The sequence below is a fragment of the Leguminivora glycinivorella genome, chromosome Z (assembly GCF_023078275.1).
Source record: "Leguminivora glycinivorella isolate SPB_JAAS2020 chromosome Z, LegGlyc_1.1, whole genome shotgun sequence".
NCBI lineage: Eukaryota > Metazoa > Arthropoda > Insecta > Lepidoptera > Tortricidae > Leguminivora > Leguminivora glycinivorella.
The window spans coordinates 17,437,063-17,452,592 of NC_062998.1; the positions used below are offsets into that span (position 1 = coordinate 17,437,063).

General features: G+C 36.4%; 1 protein-coding gene across 5 annotated transcripts in view; it reads right to left on the bottom strand.

Annotated features, from left to right (window-relative positions):
• Positions 1 to 15,530, bottom strand: part of LOC125240971 (cyclic nucleotide-gated cation channel alpha-3) — a 120,788-nt gene that overhangs the window by 75,569 nt on the left and 29,689 nt on the right. The gene's annotated exons all lie outside the window — the stretch shown is intronic.

The following is a 15,530-nucleotide window of genomic DNA, read 5'->3' on the forward strand; positions in this document are numbered from 1 at the left end:
GCAGCGTACACGCGTGACCGAAAGCAGTGAATATTTATTGGATTTTCAAAATGGCTATTTGTATTCATTTTTTCCAGGTATCCTCAAACTTTATAAACAATTAAATATGCCGTCGTACTCAGTTGCCCTCACTAAAGAAGATTAAAAAACAATTGTAACGTGCGTACCGAGCTGCTGGGTTGTAAAGGATCGGGGATCATATTATTATGGTCTTCTATAGAGCAACTAGTATTTTGCGGCATTTCACAATTGACACTTGTTGAAGTAGTCGTCATTAATACTACTATCAACATTAATTTCAGCGATCTGTACTTCTTTTGTCAAGATTTTTGTATAGATAAGTGTCCACAAATTTGTAATGTTAAAGAGACATCAATAAAACGTAGTAGAGTAAATAATGTGTTTTTTTGTAACCCAAACAAAATACTTGTAAGTAGATACGAGTGCGGAAAAGAGGAAAATCGATACGAGTAGCGATAAATTAATACACGAACGAAGGGAGTGTTTTAAATCGACACGAGTTGTGAATGTCCTTTTCGCACGTGTATCGTACGACGATTTTCAGTACCTAAATCTAAGCTAAGAGTTTCGACCAGACAAGAAATGAATCATTGCTTGATTTGCTCGCACTACTGCGTTAAAAAAAGCAACATCTGTACTGAAAAAAACTATCATTGCGCAACAGAAATTCTATTAATATCACAGTAAATACTCTATTTCATTTGATTCCTACTTTTATTGTGTAAAGCAACACTACACTTCATTTTTATCAATAAGAATTAAAAATTATATATTTAATACATTAAGTAACTATAAAGTGCTTATCTATTTGTATTATCATTCTGCACTTTTCTTAACTTTCCCACATTTCTATAAAATGTCGAAGAGTGCTTAAATGATCGTCGTCGTTTATTATTATTTAATTCGCTCATATTTAAATGATTCAAAGCAACCAGTCCAAAACTTCACAAGACAGTTTGAGAAACCTTCGTATTTCAGATTGTCATTTGCGGATACAGTGGTTTAGGAGCAGTTCGGTAATCAGACCTACACATGTGTGTACAAATTCTGTCAATGTCACTGTCAGAAACCGTTCTGACAGTGACAACGACAGCCACAAATTCGTCCACATGTTGTTACCGTTATGTGTGCAAACGTCGACTAATAAAGTGTCGTTAAAAGTCATTCTGACAGTGACATTGACAGCCACAAATTCGTACACATTTTGTTACCGTAACGAGTGCACACGACGACTACATTTTGTTATTGTATCAATACGGTCGCATTGTTTGCACGACGTTACCACGCGTTATGTCACATTTGACAGTTAGTTACTGATTTGAAGATTTTGCGACTGAAATGGTTGTATGGGTATGTATATATTGTATAATAGGCAACAAGAGGCAAAAAACATATTGTGCTAAAATATTGTATAATAGGCAACAAGAGGCAAAAAACATATTGTGCTAAAATATTTAAAATACCTACAGTCATTTCCGAAACGTGTGAATTCATGTCAATACTTTCTTTTATCAGTAATATTACACGGAGTAGGTAAACGTTTCGTGGCAGCGGCAGCGCACACTGCAGAGAGCGCACGTGGACACCGGCGCGGCGCCACAGAATATTATAATAGCACAAGTAAAGAAGGCCCACTGCTTTGATGTTTCCGAAATGCCGCCTTTTTAAATACCTACAACATTCTTACAAAGAAACGAGCCGCACGTGCGCGGCGTCCGGTGATAGGATTACCAATGGATCCAAACGAATTAATACTCACATTAAATGTTATATTATTATATTCAAGTCTTGAGTACTTTCTAGGTATATACGCTGTATTTATATATTTTTGTTCAAGGTTCAAACATCACAAGCCCTTTTATTGAAACTTAATCAGTAGTAGATCTTATAAGAATATCTTTTGGTATTTATTTTATTCAATATGTCTATTTAATTAAGTATTATTAGCCATTCCACCCGCGGACATCGCTTAAAAAACCTCGCGACGTAAAGTAACAATAGAAAGTGCGAACGTGCATTCCGTGAGAATGTGCGCCACCCCTGAGTAGGCACCGCCCCCCCCCCCTCAGCGCGTCCTCTGCGGCGCGGCGATAATCACCTAGCCCTAAGGCCCTGGCCCCGTAGCCGAATGGCATTTCTCCGACGCGAAACGAAAACGAAATGTAGTCTGGCTCTGTCGCGCCAATACGCAAGAGCGATAGAGATAGATATCTACTAGCGTTTCGTTTCGTGAGCGTTTGTGCCATTCGGCTACGCACCCTGGTTTCTCTGGCCCGTCACACGCGCCCGGCGGCGTTTGGATGTGAGCCGCATGTGCCGCTGTGCCACACGCTGTCGGTCGCGGGTGCGTGGGTTTTCTGACCCTTGGTCACCCGTCGTCGGCGACGGAACTCAGAAGCTCTGGTAGACTGATTTTTGAACTGTTGTGTTGTGCTCTGATCAAAATGAATGCAAAAATACTTACATTGTAATTCTTAGAGGAAGAAGATTATACGCGACTTAATCCGTTTCCATATAAATATTGATATTACCCAAAAAAAGAGACAGTCAAACGATATTTTTGTATGAAACCGGCAAAAAGAAAGTGAAATTTTTAACTTGGTACTCAAACACTTGCATTGTAGTAAAGAAAAATTTACATCATATATTCGATTAAGTATATCGAAAACAGTTCACAGAAGTACAATTCATCCATTGAATTACTATGTACTAACATACTAGAAATTACACCCCAAACAAAGTCTGTGCTCCGGCCGGCACCGCGCGGCGCATGCGTGGGGAGGTACCGTGTCATACTCATACTCATTTATTTATAATATTGTTACATATTACACGTCACAATTGATTTAGGTACATAATTATTATATGGTATATTAAAATTAAAATTAAAATTAGAGTAAGACTTGACCAATGACCACCTAGACGCGACACTCTTAGTGTAGACCTTTTTTTATACTTTTTGTAAAATACTAACCCCCTTATTCATAAACGCACACTAAAGTTATCAAGCCGATAAAGTTCGTTTGTCCCTTTTCGGCGTATTGGTGTGATAGAAATGTGATTATGTTAAATTATGAATAAGGGGGTAAGTAGTTTAATTTTAGCACTATCATACATTGTGCTATGTTTAAGTTCTACTAAGTGAAACAAAAATACATTATTGATTTTTTTCATATACCTACTTTAATTGCCCTTGAAGAAAATCATAGGTAATAACCTATAACAATAATAATTGTATGAAAATATCGATTACAACTCGTGTTAGAACTGTGTAGTATTCATAAGTATAACGTGAAATAAATTTAACATTTCTCTTTTATATATTACAAACAGAATATAATCACAATTACTATACTTCATTACCTACATGTCAAGTCTGTGCAATTATGATGCGATTAATCTATGATTTCGTTCAACAAAATGGCAGCGATAGCTTCGCGTTTGAGGAGCGCGTCCCTTCATTCAAATAATTACTTAAATAAAGATCGATTAACATAGCGTGTATACTAACCGATTAAATGTGACACGTCAGTTTTATTCGATTTTCTCGTATGGCTTAAACAGCATCTTGTTGCGCAGGAAGGCATTTTTACATTTTATTTGTGTGCAGGCAGAAACATAAGTCCAATGGACTTATGTTTGTAGCGCAAACGTTTTGCTCGCAGTGTCCTCTCTAGTATTACCTCAATGAGTTCATCATTATCTTTAGTGAAGTCAGTCATTTTCCATATCAAGACGCCACCCGCCGTCCGTTGCTATTGTACAAAACGAATACAGACCGTCGCGTGCGGCGTGTGACCTTCGCCCGTCGAACCACCCGCCACCGGCGACGTTTCAAAGAAACAACCCTCAAACATTTCCGAACAAAACATTCGAACGTCGTCAGTCGCGGACCCGCGTAAAAAACCACAACACGTTCTATGAACATTGGTCAAGTGCGAGTCGGTTTTCGACTTTTCCATACAAAGAACTCATGAGCGCCTGAACGACTGTGATGGCAAAGTTAACTTTCCGCACTTTCAAGACTTTACGTATATATCTCGGAAACGATAAGAGATAGAGCAAAATGGACTTCAGATTTGGGCTGTCGTTGGCACAAATTCTATGTTTTCGTCAACAGAGACCTTTTTTTGGACCGATTTGAACAAAATTTTGCTCAGTCCACTTACAAACGGTCTTAAGCGCCTCCTTTTTAGTAGGAACTTAAGTCATTTTGGCAAACGAAAAAAAAAATTGAACAATTTCTAAAAAGAAAAAGACAGAAATGAATTTCTTTCTACCTATCCATCACACTTACAAAATTTTAAGACGTTTAGTAACTGCTTGCAGCGTCAGTGAGTGAAAATCTTAATTTGAGTTTGTTTCTCGTAAGTCCGACTTACGCTTGACTGTAGATTTCTAATAGGTTTTCCTGTAATCTACAGGTAGAGGGCTATCTCGTGTATTTTTTTGAAAATTTTACGCTAAGTAGTTTCGGAGATAAGGGGGGGGGAATGGTCATTTTTTGTCTATTTTCTTAAATTACTTCTAAAATACCAAAATTAAAAATTTAAAAAAAATATATTTCAAATGCTCATAAAATGCTCTTTCATTTGATATATAACACAATATAGTTTTAATAACTTTGATTTTTAATTTTCAAGTTTACCCCCCAAAAGTGACCCCTATGATTAAATTTCATTTAATTAAATTACATGTCCGTCTTTGGGCCACAGGTTTACATACGTGTGCCAAATTTCAAGTAAATCGGTCCAGTAGTTTCGGAGAAATCGGCTGTAACAGAGGGACAGACAGACACACGAGTGATCCTATAAGGGTTCCGTTTTTCCTCTTTGAGGTACGGAACCCTAAAAAGGTCTTCTATAGTAACTATGTAATTACAAAACTTACAAACCAGTGGTTCCGTACGCGGCCTAAGGGACAACGGCTCGTGCCCGTGTGGAATTGTGGATAGATACTCGTATTTGTCTATTCTGATTGGTGTTTGCCAGTGATCGGATTGGTGTCGGTATTTTTCACAAATCAAAGCTTGGGGTAGGTGTGGATGGATGTTTGGCATATGTGTATTGTTTATGGCAATATTGGCAAAGTGAGAGTGTGTGGAGCCGCTATAGGTATAGTTTTGCTTACTCTACCAAGTTATAGATGCTGGTTTGGTTGCAGGTATGCTAGCAACATGAATATCTAGTCAACCTAGCGGTTGCAACTTTATTCTGACTTGGTAATTTTAGGAGATAATAATATGTATAATTTGATAATCATATATCAAAACTTCCCGGCCCTTTCCTTGAGCCGCTTGAGCTTATCATAATATAATACAAATTAAAAACTGTATTGATAAATAACGATCTTTATAACATCTTAATGTATTCTCCACTACAGTTCCACGACGTACAACAGATTTTAAACAAGTATTTTAGTAACAAAGACACACGAGAAACACTATTTTCCCTGCACCAGTCAAGCAATAAAAATGAATGAACACCGATGAGATAGCCAGCCACCAACGCCCGCCCTAATTGATTAAATTAAACTCGTATACCAACTCCTGCCGTCGCATTACTTCGCGCTAGAAAATACAACAGCGAATTTGTCCCTAACTAAACTAATTAAGATGTCCCCTCGAGCATTTCTATTTTTTACAGAATAAAACCTTGTGCCTACTGTTTTCGGCAACTTTAGGTGCTGTCAATTAATATTGCTTTAACAAACTGACGAATTCTTTGAGTAGGATCAGTAAGTTGGATAAGGTAACAAACGATTAAGGGATGCATCCAGCATTTACTTAATTTGACTCAGTAAATAGTAAGTAAATAGGTACCTACCTTTCACTATGAAATATTACAATACGAAAATAACGAAGTACCAATTTGCAATACACAAACAGGAAACGAAGTAGTTGGGACACGTAAAGTAGGTACCAACGTATCTAGAATGTACCTACCATAAGACATACAAAAGATCCTTTGCTCCATAACAAATTACTGTAGGTACAGTCAACCAATTGGAACCCTAGGCCATTGTAGAACTATGTCACAGTGACGTTATAAATCAGATTGTAAGGAATCTCTTACTGCTTGTCATTTGACATGGTTGTACAGTTGTACAGTCAGACAATTGGAACCCTAGGCCACTCTACAACCATGTCAAAATGACAAGCAGTAAGAGATTTCTTACAATCTGATTTATAACGTCACTATGACATAGTTCTACAGTGGTCTAGGGTTATTTGGTAGACTGTACATAGGTATCGTAAAAATTATATTATATCTTCAAAAAAAACTTCTGATGTCAAATACATATCATTCGCCAACACAAAAGCAAAAGCAGGAAAATAATAATATCAAATGAAGGTAAAACGCGGCAAAAATAAATACCGCCCGTTCGCAATGTAGGTAAATGTACATTTTCAAGTTAGTGTTTGTAGATCTGCCGCAGCTGCAGCTGATAAAATAAATTACTCGGCGTCGCACCACAAACATTACTGCTTTTTCAATATTTGTTTAAATTATTAAGTCAATATTCAAATTGTACCTATTTAATGCATTTTAACAGGAAATGCGACGAGATATTAAATAACTTATTTATTCTTGGAAATTGAAGTTCTTGGAAGTTACACTATTGAGACAGAAAAAGCTTTTCCCATTTCTAATACGATTATTTATTACATTTTCTAAGGTCAGGTAGTAAATACGCCTATGGAAAACGTTATCTCTGAAAATCGGATACCTATTTAGTTATTTTACATCAGCGTAAAAGTATCTTCGCTTTTTCAACATAGTTCTCTCTAGTGACTCTAGCAACTCTACCGACCCATCCCACCGAGTCAGTGTTTCGTAAAAACGAAATAACTTAAATTAGTTACAGTCGCACTTTCTTTTTAATTTACTGCAGTTTATGTTATAGTTTCTTACAGACAGACATAATTATTGACACATCATACCATCATGTACCATAAGCACATTCAGTGCCAGCGCGTGCTACGCGCCACAAACGTAGATATCCGTAACATGGGGAAATGCGTATTGTAGTGAAAAGCTTCTACGAAACAGGTCCCTGCTAACGGGTCACTGACATTCAATATAAACGTATTTATTTTTATATGCGACACTGCTCACAGAACTCTGGAGATGAAATATTTACAATCACAATACTATTAGAATAGGGCAGAATAATTTCGGAAATATACAATTTTTTTTTTTTTTTTTTTCAAATTGTCAAATAAAGTCTAAACTATGGCGGTAAATATAATAGAATACCTACAACTTTACTGTACTAACTAGTATTTAAATAAAGTTAAGGAAAATTATGAAAATGTAAGTATTTTTTTACAGTAAGTACATATGGACATATGGACCTTTTTATTACAAGCTTTTTCACCTCACTAGCTCGGAAATGACTTTTTTATTCTAAAAACAGATAGCAAAATCGCATTTTATCCACAAGAGTGCAAAGAATATTTGAAACCCGAACGTGTCATTAGTTATTTTTTTAAATATAAATTCTTGTGAAGGCATGTCCCAGACGGGACAATTTTCTCCCTGTGCTTAAATTGTCTTAACAAATCATGTGATGTGAACGTAAAAATAATTTCATATCGAATTGTATCCGACTAAAAACATTAAATTCAAACAATGTTATAACATGATTTTACCATAAAACACTTGAAATCGTACAAAAAATTGTATTTTTGACTTTTCCACTGTACTTATTCAGAGCGCACCTTAAGTAACATTGCAATCTCAAAACGCGTGAAACGGAACGCACCCAAATAGATTTTTCTTCTTGATTCTTGATTTGAAACTTTTGTGGTGTCGGTGGGTGCATGGTGGAAATTGTAATAAACGCAAATTGACTTATTTCTGTGCAATTTATGTTCCAGTTGTTTTTTAACCCCCGACGCAAAAACGAAGGGGTGTTATAAGTTTGACGTGTCTGTCTGTGTGTATGTCTGTCTGTCTGTCTGTCTGTCTGTTTGTCTGTCTGTCTGTGTGTGTGTGTGTGTGTGTGTGTGTGTGTGTGTGTGTCTGTCTGTGGCATTGTAGCTCTCGAACGGATGAACCGATTTTGATTTAGTTTTTTTGTCTGAAAGCTGAGTTAGTCGGGAGTGTTCTTAGCCATGTTTCATTAAAATCGGTCCACTATATCACGGTCGGGGTTTTTTTCAAAATTTTAATTTTGTGGTTATATTGCGTGTTTCCTCGCTTTAGTGAGGTGAAAAGTTATGTGTTACACACGGGATGCAAAGTTATTTTACCTCGTGTGTATTGCAACACTCTCTACGCTCAGGATTCTATTTTTGAACTACTCGCTTCGCTCAGGACTTCAACCATAGAATCCATTCGCTAGCTCGTAGTTCAACCCTAGAATCCATTCGCTAGTTCGTGTTGCAATTCCACACTCGGTTAAAATACAACTTTGCTCCCTTGTATAACAAATAACTATTATTTAACTTGCAATGTAAGTATGTATGTATGTTTGGGTGAAATCTTGCGACTCAATTTTGATGCAGATATCTTTAACCACAGAATCTTTAACCGATTGTGCCGAAATTTTGCACACATATGTAAATCACGTGACAATGCAATATTATGGTGTCGTGGAGCTGATCTGATGCCGGAGCAGAAAGGTGGCCATAGGAACTCTGTAATGAAATGTCGTATCTCCATCGAGTAAGGGGTTTTTAAAAACGTCTCGGAGAGCAGTAGATGACTATTGAGAGGAAAGTACAGTCAGCGATAAAAGCTTGTGGCAAAAATGAAATGTTGCGAAAAAAAAAATATTTTGGCATTAGTTCGCAAAGCAGTACTTCGTAACTCGTGTCGATTACATACAATCCCTTCGGTTGTTTTGATTTACCGCTGCTCGTTTAGAATTTTCTTTTTTTCGTAATGTACCTACTAATTTTATTCCATTTTTGGGCCGCGTGTTAAAGATCCGTTTCCTAAATGGACTGAAACTTAAATTTAGTGTAATTTGCTTACACTTTACAGATAATTAGTTTAATATAAAACAATAAACAAGAACCCGTGTGGTGACGGGTGAAGAATTTCACCACCCCCTTTCTTCCCGTGGGTGTCGTAAAAGTCGACTGTGGGATATGGGTTAAATTGTGGCTTAGGCGAGAGGCTGGCAACCTGTCACTGCACTTTTTGCCAAGAGTAGCACTGAAACTTAGTAGTTCACAGTGGCGGAGCGTCGATACAACTCGATTCCCAACGGGTTCCCTAAAATTCTCTAGTATCTGTAGAAGTCCATACAAAACAGATGCCAAAAACCCCTCCGGCTTTACCATCGAAAATTTTCACGCCCCGCCACTGGTAGTTCATGTACCTACCCCTTTATGGGATACAAAGACAGGCGTGTTTTCGGATAGCAAAGAGTGCCTTTATCAGTTGGGGTGGTGAAAAATATCTTCAACATCACATGAAAGTATTATATTGTCGTTCTATGTACTCGATCTCTCCTTTTAAGTTGTTTATCCATAAACGTTTAAGTCACGACAGGGTAGCTGGAAACGGATAATGCTTTTCTGAATAAAAGCGGCGACAAAAGCCGCATGAACATCGTTCCTTTGCCATTGATACTTTGATCACGATGTTCAGCTTGATATTGCGCTGACACTTTTATTAGTAGTAAACTCGTAATCTCGTAATTTAATACGTGCCGTTCTTAAGAGGGCGTGTAATGTCAGAAAATTTGAAGAGAACAAAAGATTTAACGCGTCACGTGAAACTTGAGATAGGTACCTATATGAGAGTCAGATGCTTTACCTGTTTCCAATAAATAAATAAAAGAACATTGCACGGGCCTGTTCACACTAGAGAGAATAAATCTGGAAAAAGCTGTAAGTACCTACTCATCCGATTAACCGACATGTAAAATAGTAAATTTTGAACAAAAGAAAAACCAGAAACCGGTTCCACTTCCACCTGTACTTGCAGAAACACGGCTAAGAATATTGTCAGCCTAAGAGTATGTTTATTTATTTATTTATTAGGAGAACAAACAGATTTAAATGTACATACTTTTGTATAAAAACTAAATTATATGGTAAACATGCATTTACCTCCACATCAGTTCTCACCGAGACATACATTGATACATTGACTAACAAAATAATATGCGAACGTCGTTGTCCGGCCACCGATCAGACGTTATCCAGGTACGGTGACGCAGGTGGAGCGCGCCCGCTGGACCGGCAAGGGGACGGCAACGTACCGGAATTCGCCGAGTCCTGCCGCACTGCGACGCTGCACATCATTAAAATTTACTGCCTACCGGAACACATGCAAAAACTGCCTACAGTTCATTTCAAATACAATACGTACGATATGATAGATTAAAATCAGTCCGTTGTCATTGTGGTTTTATGGTTTAAAGCATCATTGTATTCATCCGTTAAATTATTGAAATGACAATTATCATAACAAGTACCAAACATACGCAATATATTACGTATGTTGACAGAGAACTTCCCAGTAAGAACGAGTTGCCGGTCGAATAAGTACCCACACGTAAACTTAGACCCTATAGGTATTAGAGTTTTTATTTTCAAACATGAAAAAAAATCAAAACCTCGGGAAATCAATGATTCAGTTCAACATGCTGCCCGGCTGTTGTCAATGCTTTAAAAGTGAACTTGATGTAAAATATAAATAAACACGTGTATTTTTATTTGATTACACATCAACATCAATATAACTAACACGTAGTAAATGCTTTCATCTTTAACTTATTCGTCTTGAATCAGTTTAACTATAGTTTTACACAAACAAAATAAAACAATAAACTTCGTATATATCTGTATATTATTAACATTTAACATTTATGATTCAAAATAATTCTTAAAACGTCAATTTACCCACAACACAGCCTTCTGAGCTTACCGTGGGACTCGGTCAATCTGTGTTAGAGTGTCCTATAATATTTATTTTATTTAATTCTATATTATGTAATTAATTTTCACTGTTGTGGATAAAATACAACACTGTAATTTAATTTGTTTTTGAAGTATCAAGAGAGCCTTTACTACTGGATGTCGATGTCGTGAAAACACTATTTCTGATAATCTGTGGAGTAGTGGACAATTTTATTCTTTTTCAATTTTAAAACCGTCATAACGAGAACGTGTCCATTGAATACTGCGGCGGCAATATATAAAAAGTCAATTTCCGCTTCAACTTTCAATTCCAATTCCAATCCAAGGAGAACAATTAACATTCATTCGTTTTTCGTGTGTATTTTCGGCGAAACTCATATTAAAAAACATCAACAACAAACAATAAATTGAATTACAAAAACTTTTCAGCATTGCGTCCACAACCATTCAACATAAATACAATTCTATTACGCAAAAAGTATTTTTTTTTACCTTTTAATATTGAAATAATAGTTATTTGTTTTACAATGGGGCAAAGTTGTTGTTTAACCGCACGTGCCAATATTGATACCCGAGCAAGCGAAAGATTCCAATATTGAACCGCGAGCGTAGCGAGTGGTTCAAAAAGTGGAATCTTGAGCGTTGCGAGGGTTTCAAGCCACGAAAGTTAAACAAATTTTGCCACCGAATGAAACACAACATTTTTCACCACACCAACACAAACAAAATACTGACTTAAACATCAAACCAAATCAAATCCATCAATTTATTAAATATTTGTGATTCAAAATCATCATTTATAGGTAAATTCTACCAGCTAGCTCAAGATGTCAAGTTAAAATTTGTATGTAATTACTTTGCACTCTTGTGGATAAAATGCAATTTTGCTATCTGTTTTCGAATAGCAAAGTAAGCCTTTACCAGTTGGTGTGGTGAAAATATATTAAATGTATACCTATTTCTGCAATTTAAATAATTAAGTGTTTAATCATATTGAAATTTATTGACCAAACAAACCACAAATCATAATCTAGATAAAAAAAATCAATTTCAAAATGTAGGAAAAATTCTAATGTTTATTGTTACCAAACTATACTTAAACATTGAGCACCTATTGCTTTATTAGGTGCTAATGTTTATAATGAACCAAAGAGCAAATAACGGCGTCGTATCGTTGTGTTATATTTAAAACTTGATAGAATCTGGCAATAAGTCAGTGTTGTGTATGTATGTCAGTGACTCGTGGTAAGGCACAAGCGAAAAATAGGTACTCATATTGACACATTGGGTTCGACAGCCACATAGACGCACGTAGGCTATCTGTGGCGCCATTATGCTGATTCAGACGCAATTCGAAAAGACACGTTCCATAAAACGTGTGGCGTTTTACAGGCACACTCCGTTGTTCCAACAAGATTTAGATCTCTATCCGAAGACTGGCAAGTAACTTAAACAAATTTTACAATCCGCTCACAGTCTGCGAACTCACAAAGGCTTTTGGCGAGTGTATGGGATTAAAGGAACATCAGTAATGTCAGTATTGTTTGTTCTTTTATTCTGTGGTATTACTATTCGCTAAAGAATCAACATATGTTCATCGTGACAGTAAAACCACTTAGTCTACGCCGAAAGTAATAAATACTGATATTGATGTTCATCCATATTATAGGAAAGCTTTCCCATCTACCTAGCTCCAATTTTTACTACCATGTGTTCGCTTTACTTTGGCTTTACTTACCCCCTCCGTGCACTTCGCACGAAGCCAATATGCCCCCCGTTGTTTGTTTATGTGATGAAAAGTCTCCAAAATTACCATTTTCTTTTTCAAACTACTACGTAGGTACTAGTTACACATAACACGACATAACAATGCAAGACTGTTCTTGACATTAGAATTGTTTCCATGTTTAAGTAACTTAACTTTTATTCTGCGTGTAAGTAATTTACGAATTTAAACTTTTCGTTATCGAACAAAAGACATAATAAGAATGAGAAATAGAATGGGAAAGAAGGCATTCAACTCGAAAAAAACATGCGGAGCACTGCATAAAGTGAAACGTGGGCATTCCAACATTGAGACCGGGAAAAGCTGCAAGATGTGAAATATGTCGTACTGAATGGAAATTTGGATGCCAATACAACAAATGCAAAGAAATAAGAAGAGTTGACATAAAACCAGATAGGTGGGTAGGTAGGAGGTGTTAGAGAACCTAACTATTACATAATGGAAGCTATTCCAGATAAATAAAGAAGATGGTCATCGAAACTATAACTTATTTCATACAGTCTAAACTCAACATACTTAGTAAATTGAATTCATCACTGTTTCCCCTTCGAAAATGGGCATTTTCAGAATTTGAGACCCCCCAATTAGCGAAAGTTGTTAACAAAAATTAACTCACTGTGAGTTTTGTGACGAGAATTAAGCAAGAAATTTCAATAAAAATATTGTTTTTGTGTTAATTACATAAACTTTAAGCGATAATCTACATTCAGAATGTGAAAAAAGAAATTGTTTAGACCGATTTTATGCTTAATTGTCGTCACTAAACTGACAGAGAGTTAATTTTTGTTAACAACTTTTGCTAATTGGGGGGACCCAAATTCTGAAAATGCTCAAAAACATTCAAGCGCAATTTTGAATGCATGATTAAGTAGATTGCAATTTGAACAGGTTTGCGACATAAGATGCGACGACAGAAGACGCAGAAACGAGACTGAGAGTTTATAAATAGTTCCTTATATAAGTGAAGTTTGTCTCGGACGGCCGTACTTAATATGTTGTGACCTATTCGAGAACACGACGGGCTTCAGCGCGTAGGTATTTCGGGAGCTCCTGTTACGTAACAGTTAGCCTTGCACCAACGCATTCAATCGTAGTTTTTTGCTAAATAAGTTAAGTACCTAGTGTACCTACCTGCATTTTATGATAATATTTTTTAATAATTATGCACTCTATTAATAAATGCCCTCCATCATATAAAGAATAAAATAATAATTAATTTATAATCGCTACATCCTGGTTTTGATTGATATTTCAAAATTGGTCTCTTAATGCACCGCCTACAATCTTCTCTGCTTTTCCCAAAGGTTGACTGGTAGAGAATGCCTCATGGCATTAAGTTCGCCTTTTGTACATTAAGTTATTCTTTTGTGCAATAAATAAATAAATAACTACTAGCGACCCACCGCGGATATTATAGTTACATACCTAATTATCAGCCTTCCTCATTAATCACTCTATTAAAAAAAACGCATCAAAACCCTTTGCATAGTTTTAAAGATCTAAGCATACATACATAGGCACAGACCAGCGAAAAGCGACTTTGTTTTTATAATACGTAGTGATGATGATGAAACGACTAAGTATAATCAGGTAAAAATAAAGGGGAAACTCAGGCAGCGTGAACAGCATATCGTCGCAGTAGTTAATGATTGATTGCGATTCCGCCCGGCGCCCACGATCACAGTCATTTCCTATTACTAGTGTGGATATTTAATTGAGAGATCGTATATGAAGTACCTACATACGTGTCGGTATTTAACACCTTCGTGTCGGCACATAAATTTAATGTTTCACGTTGGATTGCTCTCCGGTGCGTGGAAGTGAGTAAAGTTATTTAACCATAATAAGTGAAGCAAAATAAACTCTGCGATAATCAATGAAAAACGCCTACCACATTAGTAATTATTTTATGTTTAGGTCGTGTAAGAATATAACATTTATTATTTAGAGTAAAACACTGAGTCCTAATACCATACTAATTTCCTAATTAAATGAACTAGAGTAAACATACAAACATACGCAATAATTTTACATTTAATTTTAATTTTATACGCACTCAATTTTTTATACTTGTATCGCTTTGTATAAGATATTGCTAGCTTATTGTGTTGTGTACCATAATTGCATGTGGCTTGACTACTTATATCATTCTACATATACGTATGCGGGATATTGTTTCCGCACATAGTTGTGGTTAGGTACACGAATAATTCCTTATTGTTATGACCTGAAAAACACAGGTTCATAGATTATGCATTAAGTGTTCCTAAAGTTATGAACGAAGTACTAATGTGAAAGTAAATGCCGGCAACACAAAAAGGGCGTGAATATGTTGCGTAATACGAATTCATGGATCATGACAGATGTTACGAATCCGTAAGGGCAGTGTGCGTTTGAGATATGTGAGGCAGTCTGAATGAATACCGGTTTATGGAAAGTAAGGGATCAGCAACACCGTTGGTTTAAAAATGTTGATGCACCAATCACGCTGCATGCAAATTTATGTTAAATCAACTTCAAATGTATTGATTTTTAAATGCTATTGTAGGTATCGTACCATATAGCAAGGGATATGTGCCAAATACGAAACACGATATCTGGAAAATTAATGAACACCGGTGCGTGGAAACCAATGACAAGGGTTACCCAATTCGGGCTAAGTAACGCTTTTTCAGATGAGTAACACAAATTATCTGAGAGTAAATTAATCAAGCGTTAGGCTAGACCAACCCACGTAGCGTAGATTTACGAGTAACTTTAGCCCGCCCCCTTTCCTGGAGGCCCCCGTTGAGCCCGCGACTTCGCCGCTCGGTACACAACTCATCAATTTTACCAAGACAC